Source organism: Dipodomys spectabilis, unplaced genomic scaffold (assembly GCF_019054845.1).
Source record: "Dipodomys spectabilis isolate Male_0828 unplaced genomic scaffold, ASM1905484v1 ptg000201l, whole genome shotgun sequence".
Classification (NCBI taxonomy): domain Eukaryota; kingdom Metazoa; phylum Chordata; class Mammalia; order Rodentia; family Heteromyidae; genus Dipodomys; species Dipodomys spectabilis.
The window spans coordinates 2,544,355-2,552,584 of NW_024870878.1; positions in this window are offsets into that span (position 1 = coordinate 2,544,355).

Consider the following 8,230-nt stretch of genomic DNA (forward strand, 5'->3'; position numbering starts at 1 on the left):
AAGGTGACCAGAGAGAAGGGCTTGAGTAGAAGGTCCTGTATAAAGGAAGGCTCAACCAGAAAGGAGGCCTGGAAGGGACTTAGAAAGGCTTGAACTGATGCTTAAATTTAGTCAACAATTGTTGTCTCTCTGGTTTCCGTAGTAGCAATTGCTACCTTTCGAAGGTAAAAGACCTGTGGCTGGTTTGGGGTTCAGGGAATAAAGGAAAAAGTAGAGGAAGGTGTGTCCCACTCCTGGCTTGGAGGCTCAGGAGCACTCTGGCCAAGCTCACAAAGGTAAGAAGCTCTCACCAGAGCTGAAGCTGGCATCAGGAACAGAGAGATCTACCTAACATCTATTTTTAAGTTTCCTCACCTAGGAATGAATAGTTTCCCAGCCCCTCTGGCTTTTGGAAAAAAGCAGGAACAATTTGCTTTACAATGCAGCTACAGGACTGAATGCATTCTTGCTTCAGTAGAGAATAAAAGCATCCATAATTGCAAAAAGGTCTTGACTCCCTGGGTCAGGCTCTGCCTGCCTAGCAAGTCCTGGCCCACTCCCAGCAGGCTGAGCTGGCAGGGCCCAGGGCAGCATGTGTGACCCTAGAGTCTTTCCATTGCTCCTTGGCTTGTGCCCAGCCTTCACTGGGTGAGTCAGCCCAGAAGCTTGCAGTCCCAGGAACAAATCCCAGAAGAATGAACCATCTCCCTTTAGGCTCTTCATATGCCACTGTGTCACCTGCCAGTCTCCAGGAGCTGTGAGAAGATTGCAGAGAAAGTCACACTACACCCAAGGCTCTACTAAGCAGTGGGCAGAAACCCAGAAACCCAGCCCTCACCCTTTCCCTCCCACTGCAGGCACTCAGGGGCCCCTCCTCTGGTGTACAGCTGGGAAGCCCTGCCATTGTTTTGTTCCGTAAATCACATTCCAAGAATGGATGGAAGTGTGGTCCAGGAGGAGATAGGAGGCATTTTGAAGAAGAAACAAAACTGTTTGTTGCCAAAGACAGCAATTTTGGCACAAGGGCAAGATGAAGGGGGAGAGATGAAGAGATAAGAGAATCTTCTCATAAACACAATTCAGCTAGGGAAAATGGTGAAAATATTGTCATGGTGAATGGCTGGAGGCTGAAGGGATTGCAGCTGTGTTTCTAAGTTTTTGTTTTTGTTTTCTTTTCTTTTTCTTTTTCCACTTCCTGGAGTTCATTTCAATAAATATTCTTTCATATGACCAGAAGAAGTTCTAAGTTGCTTTAAACAATCCTATCTTCCTGCTACCAGACCATTTTCCTAGCCAGCGTGCAGGGGATTGGCCACTGTTATCTTGGACTTGTGACTAATTGTTAGACTGTTGTATAGGAACTCAGTTTCTAGAAACAGAGAAACCACATTCTGCGAGGTTGAATCCAGAGTATTGGAAAGTCAGCAACCACAGCAGGGCTCTTGTCACAAAGACCTGTAGCCCCTCGACTACGCACATAACATAGCTAGAAATCTGAACCGTGAGAGCGGGAGAGGAAAGAAAGTGTAGAAAAAATGATACCAACAAACCAGATCAACTACAATGGAGAGCTGAAGTGCATAGCCAGGGTGACCGGAGGAGATCCAGGAGACACGAGGCCTGGCTTAATAGCTTGTGAGCTGATCTGGGCCTATATGGTGTCAAGGTCAGGGGGCAGGGTCACAGGAAGCTTGAGAGTCTGAGTTTAAGGCACTGGACTGAAAGGTCCAGTATCCTATCATTCAAGTACCTGTCCTTACTGTAGTACCCCGATTTCCCAACGTCTTGTTGGGTCAAATATGCTAGGAGTCTTCATTGTCCAGCATCTGCATCCAGCTCAAAGAACTTAGGAATGCAGCCCCGAAACGTGGACCTGCTGGGTACTAAAGGAAACAAGTCATACAGACAGGGGACTTTTTTTGCAATAGGCCAGAGCAAGCAAGGTGAGGGTACAGAAGTGGGAATTATGCAGATAGCAGGAGGTTGGTGCTGGGGGTACAGAAGCGAGAATTAGGCAGTTCTGCTTGGTTTTCCTCTCACCCATTCTTGGGGTTCTGTGGAGGTCAGGCTTGATTCCGGTTATTCAGGTCACTGTGCCTTCTGCAGCGCCCCTGGCCTGGAGAATCCTCATGGTGGATGCTGATGGTTTTTACTACTGCTTACTGAATTCCAGTAACCTGGTGTTTAACTCACCAATTTACTTAAAGCCTTTGTCTTTGGAATTTTTCCTTTTAATGACTATCCTGGAGTTTTTCTCTACAGGGAGATCAGTAAATGCCAGGCCTGTTTGTTCTATTCCTAGGGTCTGTACTTATGTTTCTCAGGTTACCTGGGACTGGTTTGTCTCAGTTAAATTTCATTCTTCCTTGGTCTAATCAATACTTGTTGAATTTAACCTGATTCTAGTGAAGTAAGGAGGTCAGGTCTGGCTGGTGCCATATTGGCCATATGGTGGATTATAGGGTCTGGCATCTTGTCTTCATGCTGGGGGAAGAAAACCCCCCTGCCCATCACCTGTCTCCCAGGTAATGGGCATGCCCAGACCCCTGGAGCAGGGGAAGGCACCTGGCTGATAGCTTACTGAATCTGTCAGTCCAGTACCTGAGGCTGGGAATTTCCTGAGGATCTGCCCCCTGCGTGAAGCTATTTAGGCCCGGACCAGCCTAGCCCCAAGGATGCCATGCCACCTGGGTCTCCTGTCTCCGATCTCCTTGCTCATCTCGTCAACATGGCATCCCAATTCAGCTCTCCATTGGAGCTGAATTGGCTTATTGGTATTGTTTTTGTTCCTTCTTTCCTCTTTAGCATGTTTCCTAGCTGTGTTAGGTGTATTTGCGTGCTGTAGGCCTTTGTAACAACTGGCTACCTGCAGCCTGCTAACTGTATAATAAAGACTCCAATATTCTATATTTCAAAATATGGCTTCTGGGATGATTAACCTTACAATACTAATACCTACCTTGAGGAATTCAGGCATGCTGATCACGGGGTGGGGGGGGGAGGAGTGGGGGGTAGGGGGGTAGGGGGGTGGGGGGGTGGAGCTTCCCTGCCCCTGCCATGAAGACAAGATGAAGTCAGCTAGACTCAGTCTCCTTATTTAAAGATGACTCCATGGCCCTGAGACTCCATGATCCCCTCTCCCTGCCTCCACCAGGGGGTGACTGAGCAGATGTTCGTGATAGGGTTTGATTTTGCTCTTGTTGAAGATTTTTGAGAGTTGATTCTTTAGGAGCCCATGGGAAGTGTGTTCAGAAAGATGAGGGTCTCTTTGAGCTCCCTCTTTTGGATTGGGCCTGCAACAGAGTATATCCTTCCAGCTGTTGTCCACTGGACTTTAGGAGTTGTCAGTTTTTGCCTGTTCCCCGCCCCCTCCCCCTTTTATTTGGGTGCTGGTAGTGGGGCTTGAACTTGGGGTCTGGGAGCTGTCACTGAACTCTTTTGCTCAAGGCTAGTGTTCTACCATTCAAGCTACAGCTATACTTCTCAAGTGTGTGTGTGTATGTGTGTGTGTGTGTGTGTGTGTGTGTGAGAGAGAGAGAGAGAGAGAGAGAGAGAGAAGGAGAGAGAGATTAATGGGAGATAAGTTTGTGGACTTTTCCTGCCTGTGCTAGCTTCGAACTGTAATCCTCAGATCTCAGCCTCCTTGAGAACCTAGGATTACAGGCATGAGCTAATTTGCTTTGACTACAAAGACTGATTAACATAATTTGAATTTGCCCAGGATTCCGGTCTTCTCTCCCTATAGGAAATCTGTTGTCTTAATTGGCTGTCTCCTCATAGGAAATCTATTGTTTTAATTGGCTTCTTGGCATGTTTCCCAGTGGAATGTCTTCTGACCATTTTAGGGCTGCAATTTGGAATATGGAACCAATCTAACCACTCTGCCACCAAATGAACCTTGAGTTGAAACGAATCTAAACACCTGGCATGGTTTGAGATGCTATGAGTATCAAAGAGGCAGCAGAGGATGACAAAGGAGTCAGATTCTGGTCATAATGCTTTCTGTTTTCCCTGGGAATGTTTGTAAATGTTTTTTCTCTTTTATTTTCTTAAAATGTATTATGAAATATCTGAGAGTTCCAAAAAAGGTATAAAATAAAAATAATAAACATAGCAAAGCCTATGTAGTAATAATGAGCGATTAGAAGGTTAGAGTTAACATATCTACGGATCCCTCTGTTCTGCCCGCCCCCCGCCCCCCAGTATCTGCTGGGGTAATCATTATTCCTTATGGCCAACCAAGCAATTCTGTCAGTCTTTTTTTTTTTTCTTTTGGTCAGTCATGGGGCTTGAACTCTGGGCCTGGGTGCTGTCCCTGAGCTCTTGAGCTTAAGGCTAGTGCTCTACCACTTTGAGCCACAGTGCCACTTCAGGCCTGCCTGGGTTGGCTTTGAACCCCACTCCTCAGATCTTAGCCTACTGAGTAGCTAGGATTACAGACGTGAGCTACTGGTGCCCAGCCTTCGTCAGTCTCCTACTACTTCTATGTATTCCTAGGGGATGCATGCCTTGACACTGTATATTCAAGGTGGCACTTCAAATGCCCTCTTCTCTGAGTGACTTTTTCTTTAAGCGGTGTCATTTGTGTGGATAGAGGAGGTTGTAGGTCTAGCTCATTTGTTTTGTGGTTTGTTATAATATTTCACTCTGGATATGAACATAAATGGAAGACAATACTGTTTCCATTTTTCTGCTACACGCACAGCTGTGAAAATTCTTGTGTGTGTTGTCTAATGTATGGGTTGTACAGTTTATGTTGTTTATGGTATTTCTGGACTCTAGAGGTATTGGCACTTCGTAACCTCATTACTCGTTATTCTCCAAGATGTTTTTTTTTTTTTTTACCCTGCTCAGGTGTTTCCAATTGCCTTCTCCTCCTTCCAGCTCACCTTTCTGTTGGGCACAACTCACTTTCTCTACTGTCTTTGCCTGGAAGATGCTCAACTGCTTTTGTGGGAATAAATCTCCAAGGTTCTGGAGAGTGAATTTCTTATTCTATTACCAAATGTTAATTATAGGAAATACCAGATCAAACATTAAAAAAGAATTTTGGAAGAATAATGGACAACATATATCATCCACATACAATTTCATAATAACAATTATATTATTCATCTTTTTCAGACTTTCTTCCCCCTCCTCCTCCCCCTCCTCTTCCTCCCCCACCCTCTTCCCTGTCCTCTTCTTTCTCTTCCTTCCTCTTCTTTTTCCTTTCTCTTTTTTTGTGAAACTGGAAGTTGCATCTTCATCTCTGAATACTTTAGCATATATTTCCCAAGAATAAATATGCACATGCTCTGAAACTCCAAAGACTCTTTCACTTTGGTATTAAATAGCCTGACATTTAGTTGGGGTTTCAATTTAGCACGTCAATGTATGGATACAATGCATCTTGACCAGTCACCCCTCTGTCATACTTCTCCCTCATTGATGCCAACATTACATATTCTCTTAAGTTACCTGGTTCCATTTTCATATATGCACATCCATATGTGTGTGTGTGTGTGTGTGTGTGTGTGTGTGTGTGTGTGTGTGCATGTACATGTGCGCGTGCACACGCATGCGTGCTACTGTGGCTTGAATTCAGGGCCTCAAGCTCCTGCTTAGAGCTTGGTGGTTTTTTTTTTTTTCTGCTTACAACTGGCACTGTGAACCACACTCCATGTCTGGCTTTTTACTAGTTCACTGGAGAGAAGCGTTTTATGGATTTATCTGTCAGGTCTGGCTTTGAATTTTGATTCTCAAATCTAAGCTTCCTGAGTAGCTAGGATTATAGCTGTGAGCCACCAGTGCCTGGCTTGCCTTCAGTTTTAAGTAGGCTATTTAAATTCAGTAATTTTTTGGGCTGGGGTAGCTCAGTGGTTGAGCACATGCTTAGCCTCCGTGAGGCTCTGGGTTCCATCTGTAGCACTAAAATAAAAAGTTATTTTGTCATCCTACAAATACCATCAGGAAGGCTGTGCAGCTCACTCTACACTCATTGCTTGGAAATCCGATGCTCACTCATTGCTTCAGTGAAACCAATATATTTGTGATTCCTGAGTCAGCACGTCTTTCTCATCTACCTTTGCTCACGCAGACCCACTATCTGCATAGACCTCTAACATTGCCTCATCTATCTGCCCCACAACCTGGTTCCATCTTCAGAATCAATTTGAACTCAATTCTTGCCTTTCTTTTTGACTCCTGCTGTGGTATAGGCTAGGGTAATGTTACCTGGATTCCTCAGAGCAATGGTTGTCTTCTCTGGTTCCAAATTCAGTCTCTTCTTCCTCTGGAATGATGGCCCACCCTGGGCTCTCTGGCACCTGATGTCATTACTTTGTCTGTCTTTTAAGCTACACTCCAAGGACCTCAAGAATCCTTGTACTTCATAAGTGCTTGATACATTGTTGCTAGGCCTTTTGGCTAAGACCTACTAGAGTACATAAGTGCCTGATATACAGTAATTACAGAAATAGTGTAATAATAATAGTAATAATAACAATCATGACCCAACACTAACTATATATAAGCCTTTTATTAAAAGATTTACTATGTTTACCATTGATAACTATGTTAGGAATTTTCTTCTACATTTCCTTTTTATATATGAAAAGAAACTGATAGCCAACTATGTTAAGGGACCTTGGATGTGTTTCCTCAATTTGTAAGTGAGAAAGTCAAGACCCTTAACTCTATATACACTGAGTAAGTTGTAGATCAAAACTACTGGTCTGTTCTTCAAGAGACTCACATTTCAAAGTGAAACACACAAGTAAAGGATAATTAATGATGTGGCTTGAGAAGGAATGGAGAAGAGTTATAAACACAAATCTATGGGATGATAGAGAAAATGATTGTAGGACTACTGAGCAGATTTGGGAAGACCTCAAGGAATAAAAGAGCCAGCTTAAGCTGGGTCTTGAGGAATGAATAGAAATTTTGAGTATTTAAGGGGGTTTTGGAAAGCACAAGCAGCATTTATCATGGTATGGGAGGTCAGATATTGAAAAAGGTTGGTATGGCTGAACTATCCAATGTCTGGGAGACAAGGATGGGCATGAGGGCGTGGCTGGTCAGGGATTTGATCATAAAGGCGTTCTGTGCCATGTCTGTATTTTGTTTGGTAGGCAACATAGAGACATGAGAGGATTTTAAAGAAAGATTTCACATCAGATCAGATTGGAACTAGCTCACCACTCTGGTAAGCATGGACTGAATTAAGAAAAGATGTTGGCCGAAAGAACAAGTGGGAGACTTCTGTAATAATCCAGATTTAAGGCCACAGAATCCTGGACTAGCACAGTATAAGTAGATTGGAAAGGATGACACCAGTTCTAAAGAAACAAAACAAAACAAAACCCATAGCAGTCATGTGAGTGGTCTTGGGAGCTAATTATGCACAGACTGTCCATTTCAGTGTGTTTCTTACTTTACAAGAGACGTACACAGGCCATTTCATGATACATGGATATTATCATGCAACAAAGACAGGAGAATAACAGATAGTATTTGATACCCTTCTTGGGACTAAATTCCTAAGATCTAATACTGCCAGGACTCAGAGAGAAGGGATGACTGATTCTTTGCTCTAGTTGTTCCTAAACTTCCTACTACCTTATTTCTTGACGTCATGCTTTCCCTCTTAGTATTCTTCTTTCTTTCTTTCTTTTTTTGGTGCTGGTCCTGGAGCTAGAACTTGGAGCCTGGGCACTGTCCCTGAGCTTCTTTTGCTCAAAGCTAGTGCTCAATCATTTGAGCCACAGTGCAACTTGCAGCTATTTCTATGTAGTTTATTGGAGATAAGAGTTTCGTGGACTTTTCGGCCCAGGTTGGTTTTGAACTGTGGTCTTCAGAGCTCAGACTCCAGAGTAGCTAAGATTACGTGTGAGCCACCAGTGCCTGGCTTTAGTCTTAATATTCTGTGCTTACCTTGGCACCAAGAAAATGTGCAAGAAGCTATGGGAGATTGAAAAGAAGGAGGATAGAGAGATCAGAGGAAGTGATGGAGATAGCCTACATACACCAATGTGAAGGCAACTACATGGTATTTCAGATGTATTTCATCATAGGTCATATAAACAGATTTATTTTTTAATATACCCCCTGTATCTTTCAATTAACCATACATTGTGTATAATAGATTTCAATACTTGTTTCTCAGGAGGAGAATACCAGAAACATATGTTAGTTGAGTTGTATTAATTCTTGGGACAATATCACTGGGTTATGTGATATTACAGCACCATATTTCAGCAACATATGTTAC